Here is a 24353-nt window from a genome sequence, read left to right on the forward strand (position 1 = left end):
TTGGTATGTAAAAACAGCATGAAATTTATAATTTACTTATCAAGCTTGCATTTAGATTTTGTTGTTAAAATTAAGTTTTAGCTTACAGTGGCAAAGATGCACCATAGGCTGGGCTCTCCACTTGTGCTCTCCAAACTCCCGCCAGAGGAGACTGCTTTGTTCTCTTGTTTAAATGTTTGCTGTTGCTTTTCACATGGGTAAATGTATGTGTGGAAAATCCAGTGGAGGCTGCTGAGGGAAGGACGGCTCATGATAACGTCTGGAACGGAGTAAATGGAATGGAAACTATGCGTTTCCACTGATTCCACTCCAGCCATTCCCACGAGCCTATCCTCCCCCAATTAAGATGCCACCAACTTCCTGTGGGCAGATCTATATTCCATCTACTCCTACAATAATTGCTAGTGTTTCATCCCGTACCGTTTATTGCAACACTTAGACATTTCGGCTTTATGTTTGATACGATACATTTTAATTGACCATTTCTTACCCTCTGAGTGGGCATGATGTTTATTGTGCACATGGGCGTTCGCAAGAGTTATGAGGTAGAAGTTCTGTTTATTTAATTAAATGTATAATTTGTATAATACTTCCCGGGTTAGGTCAGAGTTCCATGTGTCTGTTGTCACGTTCAAAACAACTGCAAACTGGTAAATCTCAGACTTCTGACTTCAGCGCTTTCAACACAACTCAGAAGAAAACGAGCTCCGTCTGGGAAAAATCTTTTGAACGGTCATCCGAGTTGGAAACTCGGGCATCTTTCTAGAGCTCCGACCTGAAGAACACTGATGTCCTTATTCAAAGGTTATTTTCTTAAACGCGCCATGTGTCCAATGCTTCTGTCATTCTGGATGTGCAGTAAAACGAGTGTGCACGCCTCAGTGCGCATTGAAATAGGCTACGCGGCTTACTCACCACGCTTCGGAGTTGAATAAGAGATAATGATTGTTCCATGTATGAATGGTGATAAAACATCATTAGGCTAATAATCATTAAGTCTGGTTAAGACAAGTGTATCAATGTAAAAATGGATGTAGAAATTGCTTTTTATATTGTAGAACCATTTTATTGGTTGTAATTGCCAATTTGGTTATTCTATGGTCCTGGGAGGGGTCAAGTGCTGATATGTACCTGTTTGACCTCCTGTTAGAGAGATTCGATTTGGTTTCTCAAGGGGAGGCTGTGCAGTCTTGCCCTCTACCTGTGTCCGTTCAGCTAGAACAGGTTTAAGTCTGATACAGAGTGGCCCGTCCGCTTAAATTGAAGCGGATCTGGCACCTCTCAGATTTGACTAGTTCGTTCCGGCACCTATTTGCCCGGGTCCGGTACCTCTCACAGCATGATTTATTAATTGTTTCACCGTTCGCACTATAAACATTGTAATAAACACGATCAGTGTTAAATCAAGTTGCCTCCTCGTTATTTCTCCCGCCCGCCAGAAAGACCATCACGTAAAAGCACGGTGATCCTTCTGAGTAATCATCCTAACCTGCCACACTGATTTGCGACCTGCTCTCTTATTTGTACATAGAGGTTATGGGGAGGGCCGGTGTGGTTAGTAACTGATCTTGACACAGGTCTTGGTAGTGGTGGTCAGCTAGTGAAGAGGTCCCAACGTAAACACGTCACGTAGCCTAGTGGTCTCCTTGCTGAATATTAAACGTGGGGAAGCCAAATAGAAAATGGATAAGAAAAGGCAATCGAGATTGATTACCTTTTTCAAGTCCAAAAATCACCACCGCCCTACTAGCGAGTCAGACTCTTTCCGGCGGCACCTACACTAGCTAGTAGGGCTACTAGCGAGTCAGACTCTTTCCGGCGGCACCTACACTAGCTAGTAGGGCTACTAGCGAGTCAGACTCTTTCCGGCGGCACCTACACTAGCTAGTAGGGCTACTAGCGAGTCAGACTCTGCGAATAACCCCTGGCTTGTCATGCAGAATTCAATGCTGGGCTGTACAACATGCCAAAAGGTAAGGAGTTTGGGTCTAGAAACGACCGGAGGGATTAAACTAGCAAAAGAGTGGGTGGAATGTACACGAACATCTTCTGCCTCCGACGTCAAAAACGCCAACCAAGAGCCCTCAAAGACATATTTTTTGAACAGGCCCGAACCAAGGCACATTTGGTGGCAGCAAGCATTGTACACAAGGATAAAGAGGACATCCAGATTATAGCTAACACTCCAAATAAAATAAAAAATAGACACTACAGCCAGAGTCTTCCGAACAGCCTTAGAAGGAGGCTTAACCTCACAGCCACAGGCGTGCTTATAGCTTTGAGCATGAAATTGACTGTCAGGAGTTAAATGGACTCGACATGGGAAGAGTCATTGTGGAAGATTTTGAAAATTAAGGTAGGATTTTTTTTTCTTTACAAACTTGTTCTGTGAAGTTAAATATATTCTCAAATGTGTGTTCTGCTGTAGTCTACAATGATTGATTTTATTTGAAGTCATATTCTGATATTGTGATATTTGTTCTACTGCTATATTCATTATAACCACACTGCTAAGTATGTGTGTATATGCATATGGTGGGTGTTCTGCAATGACATCTCAAAAATGTTGCTGTCCATTGATGTCTAGAAAGTTAGGCAATAAGAAATTATGACTTGTGAAAACCCCACAGTTGTGCTCAGGTATGTGGGCATATCGCAGTGACGTCTAAAACGCTTTGAATTCATCAGCACCTTTTTAGAAGCTAAAGGTGAAAAGTAAATCAAACCATGTGAATGACATAGGTTGAAGTTGTTGAAAGCAGTCGAACAGGTAGGAATGCTGCCAGCTGTTTGAGACTGGAAAAGGTAGTGAAAAGAGCACATTGAAGCCTTGAAGAAGCTCTCTCCCCATATGAGCTTTACAGGTCTCATTACACAAGACAGCCTACGGAGCTGGCCATGATACGTTATTTTATGGCTGGGAGTGAGAGCGTTATGCTCTGTAAAGCCTAGAGTAGTGGGACCTGTTGTTAGCATTACAAATTGTACTCATATATACACCATGTAATTCACAAAGGTACTGAAGCAAAGGACCTCAACAGTGCATCTGCAGTTCTGGACAGTTTTGTTCACTTCACATTGCAGAGGGCGTACTCTTGTGAATTACATGGTGTATATATATGAGTACACATTGCAGAGGGCGTACTCTTGTGAATTACATGGTGTATATATATGAGTACACATTGCAGAGGGCGTACTCTTGTGAATTACATGGTGTATATATATGAGTACACATTGCAGAGGGCGTACTCTTGTGAATTACATGGTGTACATATGAGAGACAGCAACAGCACAGCAGTAACACAGGTCATATAATTGAAGTGGTGTTCTGACAAGTTACTCAAGGTCAACGTCTCTTGAATTTGTGAAAGTTGATGAGTCGTACGTTTCAGTGTGTACATGTTCGGTCATCGCATAGCAATCGCCTTGATTCTGAATTCCCCTATACAGTACTTGCCTGTACTGTATATTTTATGTACAACACAGGCAGAACTTGGCTAGCTGGGAGTCACGTCTCAAACTGCTACTACTCTCTTATTTCATTTCCCGCTAGACTTGTCAGAGTGTGAGAGGACCCGTCTACTACATGGGGAAACAGGAACACTTTAAATTCCACTGATGAAAGCCAAACAGTCAGGTATCTTTACAATTGGGCCCACAAATATTGCGACAGCTATTTAAACAGCACTGATCAAACGTAAGTGAATCAAAGGGAATTTCAATGGGCAATAGGACAGTCGCCGGGAAGAACAACAGAAAACTCAGCACAACCACGAATAAGCACACAGATACACAATCTGGATCAGAAGCCATGTTATGTGGCACAAGCTGAGCATCTGTCTGAAAACAGGATCTTTGCCTGATAAGAAAATTGACAGTGAAATATAGGGAAATGGCATGATGGGTGGAAGCGAATCAGTGACACACGCACTCAGTCCGCTTGACTCTCTCTCCCGTGCCCTTTCCCACTCGCTCTCTTGATGAAGTGAGAGAACTTGCACTCTGTGACCCCCAAAAAAACAGGGAAAACGGTTTATAGCAGCAGTAAAAGCTGCTGATTACACAGCCTTACCCACAAGTCAATGACCTTATGCATTAATCCAAGCCTCTACAGGGGCACAACTGGAATGATGACCATGCAGCCATTCTGGGAGGACACCACACACACACACACACACACTCATGCACGCACGCACACACACACATACACGTCCGCTGTTTCTCATTCAAATGGTATTCTGAGATAATAAGTTTCTCTCTAACAAACACTCACAGTGCTCTCTCTGGCCAGCCCAGACATCCCCTCCAGTGATTCCTGTGTCATTGATGCCCGTCTCACAAAATAATCTGTTACATAGCAGCAGGAAAAAAAATCAGTGTCGCTTATCTCCAACTCTCAGGTGCATGGATAAAGGCAGGAGACCCCAGCGGCAGACTGGACCTGATGAGGTCAATGGACCCACACTGCAGACGGGCTGGAGAGATTCACCTCCACCAGGCTCTGTTTGCTGCACGGCTCACACAGGAAGAGCTTGAGGATGGAGCATCACAATGCTGTTATTGGAGCATCACTGAGAGCGGTTAAAAGGATCTTGTGTTTGAGTTTATCGAACCTATATTTAACTAGGCAAGTCATGGTAAACAAAGTTGAACGGTAAACAGTACGAAGTATGGCCATTTTAATGAAGATGATAAACGAGCTCGAGGAAAAAAGAAATCCACTCTGGTGATTTAGGATCCGGCATAAAAGCAGAGGTTTATGTACAGCGGAGGGATATTTTTGCAGTATCTGCAGCAGAGTGATATGCGTGCACCTCATGCAAGAATGCATACAGTATGCTATGAAATTGAAATATATCTGGGCCAAAGTCAGCCAAGTCAAATTCAGTTCCCAGTGGATTTCACAGGGACAGTACTTCAGAGCGATGCCATGCTTTCTGAGCAGACTGTGTATTCTTACATTTGTATTCAGACCATACCAATGCAGTCTGTGGGAGGACTGGGGCTACTTAAAAAATATGATAAGCCTGTCATGCAGTGCATTCATTTGTATTGAAATTTCATCCACAAATACAGTAAAACAGTTTGTTCCACGCTCACTTGCCATATTTTCTTCAAGGCAAGTGAGCGTGTGTGTACCTCTGTGTGTACATCTGCATGTGCATCTGTGTGTATTATAAAAAGTACATAGCACAAGATATACCAGACAATGCATGCTGGGTGAAAAGTTCACAGGTGAGGAAGGCAGCTCTAAAATACTTAACCCCTTTCACTGTCATTGACTCCACATAACCATTGTTTGCCATCTGGAAGATACAGTATCTGCAGGTTTGAGGAAATTCAGATCCTCTTTGTGTCAATCTAAGCTTCCTTTGAATGTGGCTGTTTTTCCCTGGCCCAGAACAGCAGGTGGATAATGGAGACAGCCTCTGTGTGATCCGCCGGCTGCATCATATTATTTTCCCGTGAATAAAAATGGCTTCGCATAAAACCTTGATCTCCTGCTACACTCAGCACCATATGTGATTTTGGACAAAGTCCCTTTCTCAAAAAAATACTTCACCGAGGCAATTTTGGATCCGTTTCTTCAGACTCATAAGGTCTTTTCACACTATTGAGGCAAACCAAGCCAAGCTGTACAGAGCTGGTTACATTTAACCAGACACTCTTATCCAGAGCAACATACAGGTGCAATTTAGGTTAAGTGACTTGCTCAAGGGCACATTGACATATTTTTCACCTTGCCAGCTCGGGGAATAGAACCAGCGACCTTTCAGTTACTGGCCCAACCCTCTTAACCCTTAGGCTACCTGTTGCCCACATTGGCTGGAATCATGCTGAAAAGAAGAATGTGCAAATAGGATATGCGAGGCAGCACAGTTTGGTTTAGCTCTGCACAACAGTGTGAAAAGGGTAATGGCTTGTGTTGGTGCTATACTAAAGCAACAAACACATGCAGGAAGATTCCGACAGAATAAAACAAAGTGGAAAAGTCAAGAGGGAGAGTATCTCCAGCGAATACTGATAGTACAGTACATCTCACCCATGTATAAAATGTAAAAACTGTGCTTGGCGGAAAACAAATAATTTCCTTCCCTCCGGCACTTCAGAGGTGGTGCTACAGTATATTAGTCCTCCCATCCCTCCCATGCAGCTTGCTTGCAAGTCTCATGTGAACAAGAGAGCTCCTTCTTCCTAAAAAATCTTCAAAGGGTTTCCTGTGACCAGGTAAGGTCCTGTCTGCAGTCCTGTCTTTCTTAATTCCCCATCCTTGAAAAGTGTGATGTCTGCAGCACAATTTACTGCATTAAAGCAGCCTGGCTTTTTCTCTCAGCCCCCTCTGGCACATTCATACATGTTCAATGGGGAGTAATGGCCGACCACAACGTAGCTCACTGTACTACACTAGACAAACAACAGTGGGACTTGACACTCGCTCTGTTGCTCCTCTATACTCCTCCACTCCCGGGCCAACGCCTTATTGAGGAGAGCAGTTGAGCAGCGGCTGATTACGAGACATCACGTACCTTCGATCTCCAGAGGCGTTTGTCTCTAATCCATCTTGAAGCGGCACAGGAAGCAGACGGCGTTGAGGTGAGGTGCCCACTCAGCTCCTATACGGCTCTCCGCATCCCAAACAGCACCCTCACCACTCTGCAGGATGCTGGGTCACACTGCTGCGGACACGCTGCAAGACACAGGGGACAACCCAGGGATAAACAGTCTGGCGCTAACTAAACGTCACTTTAGAATTGGTAGCATGTAATGTCAACGGCATGTAATGTCCTCATAATGTAATGTCCTCATAATGTAATGTCCTCATAATGTAATGTCCTCATAATGTAATGTCCTCATAATACAGTATTAGTACAGTATTGTTATGATATGTCCTAATAATACAGTATTAGACACTATTAAGAAAGTATTAAGTACTGTGTATTTAGGATTTTCCACTGTTTCATACGGGTCTAGAATAGGCTATTTCAAAAAGGAGCTACCATTCAAACTAAGATTACACCTATGCCAGACCAAATAAACCATGCAGGATAAAGAACATCCTTTAAAAAAAAAAACATGAAATGCATTATGAAATATGACCTTAACTATTTTAGAGCTTTTTAATTGAAATTCAGCCAATTGCCAAAACATTGAAAACAAAAATCCATTGTCTCTAACAACACAGAATAAAGCAATTAAAGGTGCAAGGTATAAAATAACAGGAAGCATAGAAATAGAGCACATAGAACATGTCTACTGCTTCTTGGACTTGCCTTCAATGAGAATGACAGATCTATATTTATTTGAATTTGGTCGGGTCGCCCAAAAAGTTACATGCTGCATCTTTAATGAGAGACCCATGATGGTAGTGACTGCTCATTACTGCACATCACTTATTAACCATCATTTATTCACATTACTTTACTTTCAGTTGTGTATAACTTTTTTATTTTATTTATGACTTTTATTTCATTTCTTAGCCATCGTCTCATCTCTGCTCAGGTAGTAGCAGCCAGACATCCAGACAACCATCTAAACATTATCTATGTGCTCCCTTTGGCTAGCGAAAAGAGTAGCCCCTGATTATTGGGTTGCCACAGCTGCAAATGCTGCAGAGCTTTCTGACAAAATCCCTATTTTAGTAGTTCTTCAAAGTATATAAGGCATACTTTCAAGACTTCTACAACCAACAATTGAGTAGTAGAGCTACAGTGCATTCGGGAACTATTCAGATCGATATTTTTTTTTTTACACACAATACCCCATACTGACAAAGCAAAAACATTTACATTAGTATTCAGACCCTTTACTCAGTACTTTGTTGAAGAACCTTTGACAGTAATTACAGACTCGAGTCTTATGGGGTATGACGCTACAAGCTTGGCACACCTGTATTTGGGGAGTTTCTCCCATTCTTCTCTGCAGATCCTCTCAAGCTCTGTCAGGTTGGATGGGGAACATCTACAGAGATGTTGAATCTACAGGCTCTGGCTGCACCACTCATGGACAATCAGAGACTTGTCCTGAAGCTTACGGTCATTGTCCTGTTGGAAGGTGAACCTTCACCCGAGTCTGAGGTCCTGAGCTCTCTGGAGCAGGTTTTCATCAAGGAGCTCTCTGTGCGTTCATCTTTCCCTCGATCCTGACTAGTCTCCCAGTCCCTGCTGCTGAATGGTGGTGCCAGATTGGTGGGACCCTTGGCATTCAGACCAAAGAGTTCAATCTTGGTTTCATCAGACCAGAGAATTTTGTTTCCCATGGTCTGAGAGTCCTTTAGGTGCTTTTTTGGCAAACTCCAAGTGGGCTGTCATGTGCCTTTTACTGAGGAGTGGCTTCCGTCTGGCCACTCTACCATAGAATACTAATTGGTGGAGTGCTGCAGAGATGGTTGTCCTTCTGGCAGGTTCTTCCATCCCTACAGAGGAACTCTGGAGCTCTGTCAGAGTGACAATCCGATTTTTGGTCACCTCCCTGACCAAGGCCCTTCTCCCCCGATTGCTCAGTTTGGCCAGGTGGCCAGCTCTAGGAAGAGTTTTGGTGGTTCCAATCTTCCATTTAAGAATGATGGAGGCCACTGTGCTATTTGGGACCTTCAATGCTGCAGACATCTTTTGGTACCCTTCTCCAGATCTGTGCCTGGACACAATCCTGTCTCGGAGCTTTGACCTCATGGCTTGGTTTTTGCTCTTACACACACTGTCATCTGTGGGACCTTAGCCTAGGGGTGGCAGATAGCCTAGTGGTTAGAGTGTTGGACTAATAACCGAAAGGTTGCGAGATCGAATCCCCAAGCTGACAAGGTAAAATCTGTTGTTTTGCCTCTGAACAAGGCAGTTAACCCACTGTTCCTAGGCCGTCATTGAAAATAAGAATTTGTTCTTAACTGACTTGCCTAGTTAAATATAAATAAAACATAGACGGGTGTGTGCCTTTCCAAATCAGGTGGACTCTAATCAAGTTGTAGACGCATCTCAAGGATGACCAATTGTAACAAGATGCACCTGAGCTCAATTTTGATTCTCATAGCAAATGGTCTGAATACTTATCTAAATAAGGTATTTCTGTTTGTTTTTTTAAATACATTTGCAAATATGAAGAAGAAAAACAGCTCCCGAGTGGCGCAGAGGTCTAGGGCACTTTATTGCAGTGCTTGAGGCATCACTACAGCCCCGGGTTCGATCCCAGGCTGTGTCACAGCCGGCCGTGACCAGGAGACCTATCCACACAATTGGCCCAGGATCGTCTGAGTTAGGGGAGGGTTTGGCCGGCTGGGATTTCCTTGTCCGATCGCACTCTAGCCACTCCCTGTGGTGGGCCGTGCGCCTGCAAGCTGACTTCGGTCGCCAGTTGTACGGTGTTTCCTCCGACACATTGGCTTCCGGGATAAGCGAGCAGTGTGTCAAGAAGCACTGCGGCTTGGCAGGGTCGTGTTTCGGAGGACACAAGTCTCTCACATTCGCCTCTCCCGAGTCCGTAGGGTCCGTAGCAAAGTCCGTAACAAAATGTGGAAAAAGGGAAGGGGTCTGAATACTTTCCGAATGCAATGTCTACCTCCAGAACTGTCTATATCCCTCTCATTGCTGTGTTTTCTACATTCCTCTCTCATGTCGTCTGGGTGTGGTGCCGGGAAGAACAGGCGCAATGGATTCTGGTCATCGTAGATAATTACCACATTTCTAGCGCTGAACTAGGTAGAATATTTGCCTATTGAAAACTACAACTCCCTACAGCGTCCCACAGTTCATTCTTGATTTGGATTTCTCTCTAGAGAAATGGCTCATTGAGCTCATAAAAAAAAAAAAAATGGAATTCAAGTAATTGAACCGACGTCAGAAACAACATTCCGGTTAATTGCTCAGCATTAGCCTTTGTGCATTTCCTGGATAACTTTGAAACTGATCAGCATTCTAAAGAAGACTACGCCACAATATTGCAAATCATCTCATGGTAAATGAGAAGGTAAATGTAATTTACAAGACAAACATTAATCAAATGTCATTGCTTTTTAATAGCGCCTCTTTCGGAGGAGAATTATTCAAATTCCTTAGAGGGCAACCTAATCACTAATCACTTAGAACTGGGACAAAAAAAAATGCTCGACACAGCAACACCTGTGACTTATTCCTTCATGCATCCTTGATTCCTTCTGGACTCTACTGATAAATTACACTTGCATGGTTTACTGATTACCCTATACCATTACAAACATCGAAGCATGATCAGAAGGAAAGCGTGCACAGTAGGCCTTCAATAGGACTATAGGAAACATGTCAAACAGATGGATATTATATAGTTTGAGCCAGGAATCTCAAACCCTGTTCCTGGAGAGCTACCCTCCTGTAGATTTCGCTTCAACCACATTGTAACTAACCTGATTAAGCTTATCAACCAGCGAATTATTAGAATCAGGTGATTAAGGTTGGAGCGAAAACCTACAGGACGGTAGCTCTCCAGGAACAGGGTTGGAAAGCCCTGGTCCAATCCAATTAAACATAATCAAAGGCCAAAGAATACATCAAACACTGCTACTTCAATAGCCTTGGCATGTATCCAGATCCTAAACACAAATCAAAGAAGGCGTGCCATTTGACTGGTATCGTTTAAGACAGAGCATCCTAACCTGAGGTGTTTTCAATTCTACTGGGGTTGGATAGTGGAGTAAAAACCAAGAAAGTTTGCAGTTTTCAAAATGTTTTTGTTCGGGCTAAAAGTTGTCCAATATGTCTTGTTAAGAGATGTAAGGTATCTATCTATCAAGAGACTATGTACAGCAAGCATGGAGGAGATAGATCAAATTCATATTTGAACCGCTTTAATACGGTTCGAGGGGATGTAAGTAATAATAGGGAGAACTTTTGCAAGTGCAAAATGTACTTGTCCTGACAGATCCAAAGTCTCGGTGGAAATTATATATTGGTGATAAAACTTCCCTCCAGTCTTCATAGACTATGAAACATTGAGATAGCCCTTACAAAAGGGAATTGCTGGTGCAAACTTCCCTCAAGTTTGTGGCAGATTTGCTGCAAACAAAATAGTTTGTCACAAAATGTTGCCAGAAGTTTGCAAATGTTTGTCACTAGTGGTGAATCTGCAGCAAACCTGTAGCAACAATATTTATTATCCACGAGTGGCAAACAGTTTACCAGAAGCCATTTCTGGTGAACACAACAGTGTTCACTAATTAATTAATTAAACATATGAATTCAACTTCCTAATAAACATTAAAATTGTGTTAGCTAATTGATGCCTAGTTAGCAATGTCATGTTTTATGGGATAGAGTGAAACACATTTTGTTGATACCAGTTTCAATCTGTCAGCACCACTGACTGGCTAACGCTTAGCTAGCTAACATTAGCTTTCATATTTTTGCTAAATTAATTAAAATCTAGGAACAGATTTAAGGGTGGATTTAGTAAGTCCCAGTTTATGCTAGCTACATGGTTTGTTTATATAACATTTATACAAGGCAGAAATATTGTTTCCTTGCTGAAAAATATATAGAATGCCAGTATCAGTGAGAAGCATAGCAACCTCAAGGCAGCTTTGTAACAGCTGACCCCGTTTTCCCAAAGACAAACCCTCCCATCAGCCGCTAAGTCTACCTTTTAAGATGACAAAATATAACGTGTTTTCAGTGATTGTTTTCAGTATCCTAATTATTATATATTTTCTTTGTGTCAGTGCATGCATTCAACAAGCTTTGGACAAAGGACTTCCACAGGGCCACTACCTTCAAAGTTCACTCAAAAAGGCAATAGGGTTTGATTTAGATTTTTATCTGTTAAGGCATTGAATACATGGTTAGTATATTTAGTACATTTTGTTTTCTCTGTGAGATGCAAGTTAATTGAAAGTTATGTGATTTGGTTCACGCAGATACAACATCTTACTGGTGTTAACACACAGTAACCAAAAACCTGATCTCATTTGCATATTCATACTGAGTTTGAAGACAATTTGACGCAAACAGTAGAATGTTCCCCACACATTTCCCCTAATTGTTTGCCAGATATTCACAAGTTGCAAATCGGCCGCAACAGTTTGCCGCAAAACTCATTTGCATGTGAAAATATGAGCTTGCCGTACGGCAAATGGCAAATGGCAAATGGGCCAAAGATTTGCCACAACTGTTTGCCAGAAGTCCTTTTTTTGGTAAGGGAGCTACAGAGACAGTTTAACTTTGTGTTTTTTGACCCAACAGCTACTGACACCATCCAGCCTTGTATCACTCATCCCAAAGGACACCTTCAGTCTTTTATCTATAGCTCACTCACCCATACTGTTGAAAGGTTTACTGTACAGCATGCTTTGAGCTCTATCCCTGCTTAGTAAGCCAAGTACAGTATTACTAAATCTACCACAGCAAAAAAAGGGATTATACTTAGCGTGCCAGTGGCTCAAAGCATAGTGTGACAAAACATAAAGAAAGGGAAGTATGAGATTAAATGTTGGGTGAAATAATGACATAAAGGGCTGTAGATGTGCAGGCTAAAAGCATCAGGACTGGCTGAGTGCAGTACATTGCAGAGGTTAAACTTCTCCAAATTGCAACTCTATGTGACAAAAGGGTGTGTGAGTACAGCACAAATTATAGGCAAAGCAGTAATCTGACTGGGGTTGGCATTGGGGGTTTAAAGGGACATGGCCCTCTGAAATCTAAGTTTGTTTGATGTTTCCAGACCTCCAAAGAAGTGTAATGTCAATATGAGTTCACATCCCACGTCATTGGATGCGTAAATCCAAGTCTACATGTTAACCCCAAATGAATGGAAAATATAAGCACCGTAACATAACATGGGGTTTACGTTTTACATACATTTTACATTGTAGGACATAAAGCTGGATTTAAAAACAGACGGATTGGACTGGTATTGTCCCTCACCTCAGTTTAAAGAAGACATTAACCAGCCAAGCCATAAACCTCTTCAGAGTGATCAAATGGTTCAGCAAACTTTCCTTTTTGATCAGATGCAAGCGAACTTCAATTATAATAATAATTTGATTAGGCGTTCACATTTGGGTTGTTTGAAGAGATGAAATCAAACTTGTTTCCACACTTCTGCCAATACACCAAGACGCATACATGCAATTACTGATAAGACAAAATTGACTGCCGTGTTCGTTGACAAATATCTGCAGTTGGTTTATTCATGAATTTTCGTGAAGGCACCATTGCCTGGGTAGCTGCGGGGCATGTTTTAAAACATACACAACTGGTGCATTGCAAATGCTATATTAAAAGAGATTGTGTTTATGCATTTTGGACCATCTGCACAGAGAGACCACAGCCTCGAGGCTCATTGACTAGCTGTAAAACTGATTTAAAAAAAAAAAAAAACATTCTCCGACTGAAAGTTAGGCTTAACATGACAGTGTAACTATCTATTATAGTGCATGTGAATCTCGTCTATCCAATTCATTTAAGAACCATACCGGACTTATGCACAGTCAAGGTCTTTCCCACCAAAATAACATTGACCCTTGGGACCAGGTGAAGCACGGACTCCCCAGAGTATATATTTTACCACTAGTCAGCGAGACAAAAATGTCCTCTCTCTCTCTCTGTCTCTCTACAGGGTCATAGAAACACAATGACAAAGAGGACTAGACTCCCAGTTTCCTCACAGTTGACACGCAGGGGAATGATGAAGAATTCTGTGAAACAAACTGCCAACTTACTAGACATTATTTGCCCTTTATCAAGTGAACTTTTGAATTTCCAGGATGACTTGACGACAGCAGATCAGAAAATGTATCCATATTTATAGCAACACAGCGATATCAGTGACTCGCAAATTACAGGCTGTGACAGCTAAAACATTTTTGACTTGCAGGACTTAACACATTCAAAGCTAACAAGGAATGCCTACAGAGGTTGATGTAATTTTGGAGATGTTGGAGATATTTTGTTTTGCCATAGTTGCCAACGGTAAAGTTGGCCTCCAGCCCCTCTCAGGACCATTACAGGTCTACCCTCTCCTCAATATTCCTAAACGTGTGTGTTTACAGGGGGAATTAAAGGAGGCTCATTAAATGTGTTTTTACTGCATGCCAGTGAGGGATGATGGATTTTCATCAGGCCTTCGGTCCTTAATGGCTTTGCATAAATCCAGAAGTCTTTTCAAGCACAAGAGTAAAATGCTCCTATAAAAATAGCTTTGCATTTTCTTTATTTTTCTTTATTTCTTTCTTTCTCTATGTACAAATATGCAGTGAATTCAGAAAGTACTCATACACCTTAACTAATTCCACATTTTGTTGTTACAGCCTGAAATAAAAACGTTTTTAGATATTTCTGCAAATGTATTGAAAATGTAATACAGAAATATTTAATTTACATACAGTACCAGTCAAAAGTTAGCACACAACTACTCATTCAAGGCTTTTTCTTTATTTTTTACCAATTGAGATAGTTTGGGATGAGTTGGACCACAGAGTGAAGGAAAAGCAGCCAACAAGTGCTCAGCATACTCTTTCAAGACTGTTGGAAAAGCTTTCCAGGTGAAGCTGGTTGAGAGAATGTCAAGGCAATGTCATCAAGGCAAAGGGTGGCTTTGAAGAATCTCAAATATAAAATATATTTTGATTTGTTTAACACTTTATTGGTTACTACATGATTCCATATGTGTTATTTCATAGTTGTGATGTCTTCACTATTATTCTACAATGTATAAAATAGTAATAAAAAAGAAAAAACATGAGTAGGTTTCTCCAAACTGTCGACTGGTACTGTACGTATTAACACGTTAGAATCACCTTTGGCAGTGATTACAGCTGAGTCTCTTTCTGGGTAAATCTCTAAGAGCTTTCCACACCAAGATTGTACAATATTATTCCTTTCAAAATTCTTCAAGCGCTGTCAAGATGGTTGTTGATCATTCCTAGACAGCCATTTTCAAGTCTTGCCATAGATATTGAAGATGATTTAAGTCAAAACTAAGTAGGTCACTCAGGAATATTCAATGACGTCTTGGAAAGCAGAGTATTTATACTCCAGTGTATATTTGGCCTTGTGTTATACAGTGGTTTCTCCTTTAAAAATTGCGAGCTTACACCGCGGGACTTAGAGGTCATTTGTTGTTTAGTACGGTACCCTGCGTCCCTACTTCTTGCTCCAGACCAGTGCAAGAGGGAGTTAGAGCACTGATTATGCTTTTGGGTCCCAAGGCGCTACTGTGTCTCTACCTGACAATGAATGGGTGACAAACCTAAATATAAACTGATAATTGCGCACGACTTCAGTATTACTTACTTAAACTGTTGTTACACTAAGGTTTTTATTATTTTATTTTGTTAGGATTATTTTGGTTTTACTGCAGTAGTGTAGGCCACTCTTGACCAGTCTTGTTATACAGCGCCTGAGTGGTGCAACGGTCTAAGACACTTCATGGCAGTGAAAGTTGTGTTGCTACAGGTGCTGGCTCAATACCCGTGCCGCCCTTGACTGGGCGACCCATAAGATGATTGTAGGTTTTTGGTTTCTCTCCCTCTAAAAACATAAATAAATAATTCAAGATAACAAACTGGCATTATTTACGAATTAGTAACAATGTCTCAACCCATGTTCAAGAATGGCCTTATACTCGCTCATTTTACGTTATTTGAAAATGAAATAATCTAAAAAATATTGTTCTTTTTTAAACAAAGCGATTCATATAATTGTTAGTAGTAATTCAGAATTATATAAAAGCCCGTTGGATATTCTCACAGATATATTATTAACCCTGTTATTAGCAGGACAATATATATTGGTCATTGTCACGTTCCTGACCTATTTCTGTTAGTTTGTTATATGTGTTAGTTGGTCAGGACGTGAGTTTGGGTGGGCATTCTATGTTTTCTGTTTCTATGTTGGTTTATTGGGTTGCCTGGTATGGCTCTTAATTAGAGGCAGGTGTTTGGCGTTCCTCTAATTAAGAGTCATATTTAGGTAGGCGTTTTCACAGTGTTCGTTGTGGGTGGTTGTGTCTCCTGTGTCAGTGTTTGTCGCACCATACGGGACTGTTCGGTTTGTGTTGTACATCGTCATTTTATGTGTAGGCTATTTTTCCCTGTTCGTGCGTTCTCGTGTTTATATGTAAGTTCGCCGTTCAGGTCTGTCTACACCGTTTGTTGTTTTGTTAGTTTAGTCAAGTTCGTGTTTTCTTTAATAAATTATGTGTTCAAACTCCGCTGCGCCTTGGTTCCCTCAATACTCCTCCTTTTCGGTAGAAGAGGAGGAGGACCGCCATTACAGAACCACCCACCAAATCTCCAGAACCAAGCAGCGGTGTAAACGGAGTAAGGGACAGAAAAGGAAGGAGGAATGGACTTGGGACGATGTATTGGACGGGAAAGGTTGCTACACATGGGAGGAGATCCTGGCTGGTAGGGATCGCCTCCCATGGGAACAGCTGGAGGCACTGAGAAGAGCAGAGGCAACCGGAGAAGGGAACCGGAGTTATGAGGGGACACGTCTAGCACGGAAGCCCGAAAAGCCCGTGAGTACCACCCAAACATTTCTTGGGGGGGGGGAGGCTAAGAGGTAGTGGGCCAAGGGCAGGTAGGAGACCTGCGCCCACTTCCCAGGCTTACCGTGGAGAGCGGGAGTACGGGCAGGCGCCGTGTTACGCAGTAGAGTGCACGGTGTCTCCTGTACGAGTGCATAGCCCAGTGCGGGTTATTCCACCTCCCCGCACTGGTAGGGCTAGATTGGGCATTGAGCCAGGTGTCATGAGGCCGGCTCAACGCGTCTGGTCTCCAGTGCGTCTCCTCGGGCCGGCTTACATGGCACCAGCCTTAAGCATGGTGTCCCCGGTTCGCCTACATAGCCCGGTGCGGGTTATTCCACCTCCCCGTACTGGTCAGGCGACGGGGAGCATTCAACCAGGTAAGGTTGGGCAGGCTCGGTGCTCAAGAGAGTCAGTACGCCTGCAAGGTCCGGTATTTCCGGCACTACCTCCCCGCCCCAGCCCAGTACCACCAGTGCCTACATTACGCACCAGGCTTCCAGTGCGTTTTCAGAGCCCTGTTCCTCCTCCACGCACTCTCTCTATGGTGCGTGTCTCCAGCCCGGTGCCTCCAGTTCCGGCACCACGCACTAAGCCACCTGTGCGTCTCCAGAGCCCTGTATACACTGTTCCTTCTCCCCGTACTCGTCCTGATGTGCGTGCACTCAGCCCGGTGCCACCAGTGCCGGTACCACGCACCAGGAGTATAGTGCGCTTCGAGAGGTCAGTGTGCCCTGTCCCTGCTCCCCGCACTAGGCTTGAAGTGCGTGTCCTTAGTCAGGTGCCTCCAGTTCCGGCACCACGCACCAAGCCTACAGTGCGTCTCAGCCGGCCAGAGTCTGCCGTCTGCCCAACGGCGCATGAACTGCCTGTCTGCCATGAGCCTGCAAAGCTGCCCGTCTGCCATGAGCCTGCAAAGCTGCCCGTCTGCCATGAGCCTACAGAGCCTTCCGCCAGACAGGAGCAGTCTGAGCCATCCGTCTCCCCAGCGCCATCTGAGCCATCCGTCTCCCCAGCGCCATCTGAGCCATCCGTCTCCCCAGCGCCATCTGAGCCATCCGTCTCCCCAGCGCCGTCTGAGCCATCCGTCTCCCCAGCGCCGTCTGAGCCATCCGTCTGTCCTGAGCCATTAGAGCCGCCCGTCTGTTCCGAGCCGTCAGAGCCGATAGTCAGTCAGGAGCCGCTAGAGCCAGTCGTCAGTCAGGATCTGCCAGAGCCGCCAACCAGACAGGATCTGCCAGAGCCGCCAACCAGACAGGATCTGCCAGAGCCGCCAACCAGACAGGATCTGCCAGAGCCGCCAACCAGACAGGATCTGCCAGAGCCGCCAACCATACAGGATCTGCCAGAGCCGCCAACCATACAGGATCTGCCAGAGCCGCCAACCAGACAGGATCTGCCAGAGCCGCCAATCAGACAGGATCTGCCAGAGCCGCCAGCGAGCCATGAGCGTCGAGAGCCGCCAGCGAGCCATGAGCGTCGAGAGCCGCCAGCGAGCCATGAGCGTCGAGAGCCGTCAGCCAGCCATGAGCGTCGAGAGCCGTCAGCCAGCCATGAGCGTCGAGAGCCGTCAGCCAGCCATGAGCGTCGAGAGCCGTCAGCCAGCCATGAGCGTCGAGAGCCGTCAGCCAGCCATGAGCTGTCCCTCAGCCCAGAGCGGCTTTTTACCCAGAACTGCCCCTCAGTCCGGAGTTGCCCCTCTATCCTAAGCTACCTCTCTATTCTGAGCTACCTCTCTATCCTGATCTATCCCTCTGTCTTGAGCTATCCCTCTGTCCTGATCTATCCCTCTGTCCCGGTGCTGCCCTTGTTGTCGATGTTACAAAAAGGATGTTACAAAAAGGATTTTGTGGGGGTAAGATGAGGGTGGACATTCATAGGGGAGATGGAAGCTGGGATTGACTATGGTGGGGTGGGGACCTCGCCCGGAGCCTGAGCCACCACCTTGGTCAGATGCCCACCCAGACCCTCCCCTAGACTTTGTGCTGGTGCGCCCGGAGTTCGCACCTTATGGGGGGGGGTATGTCACGTTCCTGACCTATTTCTGTTAGTTTGTTATATGTGTTAGTTGGTCAGGACGTGAGTTTGGGTGGGCATTCTATGTTTTCTGTTTCTATGTTGGTTTATTGGGTTGCCTGGTATGGCTCTTAATTAGAGGCAGGTGTTTGGCGTTCCTCTAATTAAGAGTCATATTTAGGTAGGCGTTTTCACAGTGTTCGTTGTGGGTGGTTGTCTCCTGTGTCAGTGTTTGTCGCACCATACGGGACTGTTCGGTTTGTGTTGTACATCGTCATTTTATGTGTAGGCTATTTTTCGCTGTTCGTGCGTTCTTGTGTTTATATGTAAGTTCGTCGTTCAGGTCTGTCTACACCGTTTGTTGTTTTGTTAGTTTAGTCAAGTTCGTGTTTTCTTTAATAAATTATGTGTTCAAACTCCGCTGCGCCTTGGTTCCCTCAATACTCCTCCTTTTCGGTAGAAGAGGAGGAGGACCGCCGTTACAGTCATATTGTTCATGGCTATTGTCCTGCTGACTGAACCAGGTTTTCCTAAGATTTTGCCTGTGCTTTGCTCTATTCCATTTAATTTTATGTCAAAAAAACTCCCTAGTCCTTGCCGATGACAAGCATACCCATGCAGCCACCACCACCATTTTTTTTAAATATGAAGACTGGTACTCAGTGATGTGTTGCGCTGGATTTGACCCAAACATAACACTTTGTATTCAGGATATGAAGTACATTTTTTGGACGAATGTCTAGCATTTGTTGCAGTTTTAATTTAGTGCCTTACTGCAAACAGGATGCATTTTTTGGAATATGTTTTATTCTGTACAGACTTTCTTCTTTTCACTCTGTCATTTAGGTTAGTATTGCAGATTAACTACAATGTTGTTGATCCATCCTCAGTTTTCTCCAATCACAGCCATTCAACTCTGTAACGGTTTTAAAGTCACCATTGACCTCATGTTGAAATCCCTGAGCAGTTTTCTTCCACACCATTAACTGAGTTAGGAAGGACATCGGTATCTTTGTAGTCCCTGGGTGTACTGGTACACCATCCAAAGTGTAATTAATAACTTTACCATACTCAAAGGGATATTCAATGTCTGCTTTTTATTTTACCCATCTACCATTTCGTCTTTACGAGGCATTGGAAAACCTCCCTGATCCTTGTGGGTGAATCTGTGGTTGAAATTCACTGCTCGACTGCGGGACCTTGCAGATAATTGTATGTGTGGGGTAAAGAGATGAAGCAGTCATTCAAAAATCATGTTAAACACTATTATTGCACACAGAGGGAGACGATGCAACTTATTATGTGACCTGTTAATAAGCCACATTTTTACTCCTGAACTTATTTAAGATTGAATACTGACTCAAAACATTTCAGCTTTTCATTTTTAACTAATTTGTAATCATTTCTAAAAACAAAATACCACTTTGACATTATGGGGTATTGTGTGCAGGCCAGTGACACAACATTTCCATTTCAAATTCAGGCTTTAACAACAATGTGGAAAAAGTCAAGGGGTGTGAATACTTTCTGAAGGCACTGTCCACAAATTGATATTTCTAAACAAAATTAATGACACACATTTTGTCTGGTTCGGTTTAGGCATTGTTATCAATCTCCATTGTTAATCCATACGTTGGGAAAAATAAGGCAAGCTGCGGAAGGTTGCAAGTCGCTTTGAGACCGCTGAGACCGCCTGTCAATCTGGTCTGGTGGCCACAAGCCGCCTTGCCGCTGGACTCCATACCTCCAGTCATGAAGGACTACAGTTTCCTATCAATCTGAACCGTAACCCCAAAGAGGCCTATTCAATGCCGTGCACAGGATGAAAACAGACTCAGAGTCCAACCAAGCTGCAGGGGACCGATAAAGTCATTAGCATTCAACTCATCCCCCCCAACCCCTGATACTTACTCCCTAAGTGGAATTAGTGACTGTATGAGTTACCATCTCGTAAAATAATGTACACCACAACCAAACACACAGGCATGGACAGACAGACCCAGACCCACACATAGACCCAGAATAAACAGACAAATAGACTCAGAGACACCGACTAGGCTTGGGCGGTATACTGTATTGCAAGGTATTTGGAAATAGCCACAGGATGTCTTTGCTAATACCGCCAATGCCGTTGAAACTACTTGTTTGACGTTTTTTTTTATACATTTGAATATTTGTAACTACTTTTTAAAGTAAATACCGTCAGTCAACTTGTGCAACAGGATATAAAGCAAACTGCATTCTTCGTTTATTTCTAGTCACATTACGAAGCTTACCGGTAGTCACCGGTCACATTGTTTGTTTACAAGCACACAAAGGTGAGAGACCATGGCCTTGTGCGTCACTCACTGTTGTACAGCACATACCAGGTGATCTAGTTACAGTATGGAATTCACAACTAAATGTTTGCCAGCTAGGTATCTTATAACTATTAAGTTAACTGTCTAAAATGTGCTAAATGCTCTTCGGTGCTAAGTTAGTAGCTAATTATCTAGTGGTTAGCTTCTCGCAAAATCAAGCTTCTCTTGGTAACAGCAGAGAACCCCCTCTTGGATCAAGAACCTTGCTCTCTAATGTTTGTTTTGTGTGTGCAGCAAACTGTGAGTAGCATTTTTTAGTTACTTGTCTGTCCTGCAAATAGTTTGTCAGAGACTGTATAACATTTTCGCTATGGGATTTCACATGTACTTGTCAGCGTTGCTAATCTTCAGATTACAGAGGCGAAGTGAGGTTTGAAAACAGTGGCCCCTTGTGTTCAGTACCGGTATTACCAAATATCACAGGATGGCACAATGTCGCTTGGGAGGTATGACAATCTGAAAAGCCCCCAAGCCTAACCAGACCCAAACATAGAAACATAATAAACAAACAAATACACTCACATAGACACAGACCCACACGGACACGGAATAGACAGACAAATAGATACGCGCATACAGAACAAAAAGAAAATGCGAGGAATGAATATGTGTCCCTAGCTTGGGAACAGCAGCACAGCAAGACTCACAGGGAGACATGTTTACTTAACATCTGGCCTGATCAACGTAACAGGGAGGAACCTGGGTTGGCCACTTCAACATATGGTTAGGTCGGCTCGTTTTGTCATCACGACAGCCAAGAGATCAGAGATGATTATTAACTCAGGGATCTGGCAACTCAGTGGGGGAATATCTGTCTCTGGTTGTTTACCTTAGCGTGTACGCATGGTGTTGTGAAATTAAAGTGTAATGTATCAGGGAGTGGTGTGTACTTGTGTGTGTTTGTGTGCTTGTCTGTGTGATAGCGAGTGTGTGTGCATTTGCGTACAGTGCATTCGGAAAGTATTCAGACACTTTGACTTTTTCCACATTTTGTTACGTTAAAGCCTTATTCTAAAATGGATTAAATATAACATGTTCCTCATCATTGTACACACAATACCCCATAATGACATAAGTGCTGTACCCACATTTACATAAGTATTCAGACCCTTTTCTCTGAGACTAGAAATTGAGCTCAGGTGCATCCTGTTTCCATTGATCATCCTTGAGATGTTTCTACAACTTTATTGGAGTCCACCTGTGGTAAATTCAATTGATTGGACATGAATTGGAAAGGCACACACCTGTCTAAATAAGGTCCCACAGTTGACAGTGCATGTCAGAGCAAAAACCAAGCCATAAGGTCGAAGGAATTGTCCGTAGAGCTCTGAGACAGGATTGTGTCGAGGCACAAATCTGGGGAAGGGTACCAAAAAACATCTCCAGCATTGAAGGTCCCTAAGAACACAGTGGCCTCCATCATTCTTAAATGGAAGACGTTTGGAACCACGAACACTCTTCCTAGAGCTGGCCGCCCGGCAAAACTGAGCAATCGGGGGAGAAGGGCCTTGGTCAGGGAGGTGACCAAGAACCCGATTGTTACTCTGACAGAGCTCCACAGTTCCTCTGTGGAGATGGGAGAACCGTCCAGAAGGACAACCATCTCTGCAGCACTCCACCAATCAGGCCTTTATGGTAGAGTGGTCAGATGGAAGCCACTCAGTAAAAGGCACATGACAGCCCATTTGGAGTTTCCCAAAAGGCACCTAAAACTCTTTGGCCTGAATGCCATGTAGCACGTTTGGAGGAAACCTGGCACCATCCCTATGGTGAAGCATGGTGGTGGCAGTATCATGTAGTTGGGATATTTCTCAGGGACTGGGAGACTAGTCAGAATTGGGGGAAAGATGAACAGAACAAAGTACAGAGATCACTGATGAAAACTTGCTCCAGAGCGCTCAGGACCTCAGACTGGGGCAAAGGTTCACCTTCCAACAGGACAACGACCCTAAGCACAGAGCTTAAGAGGATCTGCAGAGAAGAACGGGAGAAACTCCCCAAATACAGGTATGCCAAGCTTGTAGCATCATACCCAAGAAGACTCAAGGCTTTAATCACTGTCAAAAATGCTTCAAGAATGTACTGAGTAAAGGGTCTGAATACTTATGCAAATGTGATATTAAAGTTTTTTTTTTTTACAAGTTTGCCAACATTTCTAAAAGTGTGTTTTTGCTTTGTCATTATGGGGTATTGTGTGTAGATTGATGAGCAAAAAAAACGAATACATTTTAGAACAAGGCTGTAACGTAACAAAAAGTGAAAAAGGCGAAGGGGTCTGAATTCTTTCCGAATGCATTGTATATGATTACATATGTGTGTGTACCTGAACCATTTGGATAGTAAATGAAAGCTATAACTAAAGCGATTGTTTGGGTTTTCAGGGTTTGTAAGAGCAATTCTGTTAAAAACCAATAAAGCACAAAAAACATTCAAAGAGAGAGATGTCAAGAGAATAGAGTGGGGTAGGGAACATAGGTAAAGAAGCATACAATGTCTTGAAGAAAAAAGAACATTGGGTTACTGGGCTTTCTATAATAAAAGGACAGTAATTTATCACAGTTTAGTGGTGGGGCAGGAAGCAATTGGAATGAAGTGCCACAGAAAAGGAAATCTTGTCATCTGGGGAGTGAGAGGGAGAGACGGAGGGAGAGAAAGAGAGAGAGAAGCAGTGGAACGTTGCCAGGGCTCGTTGCAGGACAGAACAGACTCATTTAGGCGTCTACAGCGCTGAATGGCAGTAGTGCTTCCTCTAGCCGTGACTGAGGGGACGTGCCTGGCGTATCGAGCAGTCCCTTCCTGTGGCCTGGGTCCTTAAATCAGCAGAGCCTGGCCAGGTCCTGCCAGCAGCTGCCTCACTCTCTGCCTCTCTCTCTATGCTCATTCTTGTCCACTATTTCTCTCTCTCTCTAGGCTCATTCTCGGAAACTATTTCTATCTCTCTTTCCAGGCTCATTTTCATCTACTATTTCTCTCTCTCTCTTTCTAGGCTCATTCTCGTTCACTATTTCTCTCTCTCTTTCTAGGCTCATTCTCGTCCACTATTTCTCTCTCTATTTATCAAATTTTCTCTGCTCTCTTTCAGCCCTCTCTCTCTCTATTTCCTCTCTCAGTCTCCCTCTTTATCCAATGTCCTCTCAATTCAATTTCAATTTCAATTTAAGGGGCTTTATTGGCAAAGGAAGTGAAATAGATAGTAAACAAAAGTGAAATAAACCCCCCCAAAAATAACAGTAAACAGTTCCAAAAGAATAAAGACATTTCAAATGTGATATTATGTCTATATACAGTCTTGTTATGATGTGCAAATACTTAAAGTACAAAGGGGAAATAAATAAAGATAAACATAGGTTGTATTTACAATGGTGTTTGTTCTTCAATGGTTGCCCTTTTCTTGTGGCAACAGGTCACAAATCTTGCTTCTGTGATTGCACACTGGTATTTCAACCAATAGATATGGGAGTTTATCAAAATTGGATTTATTTTCAAATT

At 43.4% G+C, this 24353-nt stretch overlaps 1 protein-coding gene across 1 annotated transcript in view; it reads right to left on the reverse strand.

The window, feature by feature from the left end:
* Window positions 1-24353, reverse strand: part of grik4 (glutamate receptor, ionotropic, kainate 4) — a 438773-nt gene that overhangs the window by 316546 nt on the left and 97874 nt on the right. The window contains exon 2 of the mRNA XM_055896489.1: window positions 6528-6688. The gene's annotated coding sequence lies outside the window, so the exon portion shown is untranslated. The remainder of the gene's footprint in view (window positions 1-6527; window positions 6689-24353) is intronic.

Source organism: Salvelinus fontinalis, chromosome 33 (genome assembly GCF_029448725.1).
Source record: "Salvelinus fontinalis isolate EN_2023a chromosome 33, ASM2944872v1, whole genome shotgun sequence".
In the NCBI taxonomy this organism is placed as follows: Eukaryota; Metazoa; Chordata; class Actinopteri; order Salmoniformes; family Salmonidae; genus Salvelinus; species Salvelinus fontinalis.